Source organism: Schistocerca nitens, chromosome 2 (genome assembly GCF_023898315.1).
Source record: "Schistocerca nitens isolate TAMUIC-IGC-003100 chromosome 2, iqSchNite1.1, whole genome shotgun sequence".
NCBI classification, from domain to species: domain Eukaryota; kingdom Metazoa; phylum Arthropoda; class Insecta; order Orthoptera; family Acrididae; genus Schistocerca; species Schistocerca nitens.
In genome coordinates this window covers 178,307,251-178,307,868 of record NC_064615.1, presented here as the reverse complement: position 1 = coordinate 178,307,868, position 618 = coordinate 178,307,251, and positions in this window count along the sequence as shown.

Below are 618 nucleotides of genomic sequence, written 5' to 3'. Positions count from 1 at the left end.
AACCTCTTTGCATTAAACAATAGAGGAAAAGCACCAACGTATTGTGGTAAGGCTGGAGGAGTCAGTAATATACACTAGCAAAAAAACTCACTGGCACACTTAAAAAATGGAAAGTACTGGACAAAGTAAGACACAGTGACCACAATGCCGTGATCATTAACACAAAAACACATACCACGACTTCACAAGATCTGTCGCTACCTCTAGGTAGGGCAAACTGGCAGAAAATTTTAGACATAGTAGACTTTTCACTAAACGCTACCCGAGGTAGCATAGACTACAAAACTCATTAGACTGCGAAACACATAATGTGACAAACTTACTCGAAAGAGTGCAGTCACCAGCCATTCCACGAACGGGAGCGCGATGGAAATATAAACTACCACGATCTACAGAGTTGGCAGGACTACGGGAAGACTCACGTAACAAAAGAAGGTACTACCAAGGAGCCAAGAGAGCACAAGAACAGCATCTCAGCCATAAGCTATACTGTGACGCGAAACAGAAATACAAAAGAGAACTAAACAAAACAAGACAGAATCATGTCGACAAGTTTCTTAAAACCCAACTACAGTACAGCATAACGTTTAAGTTACAGACGGAACAAACTAAGGCCGC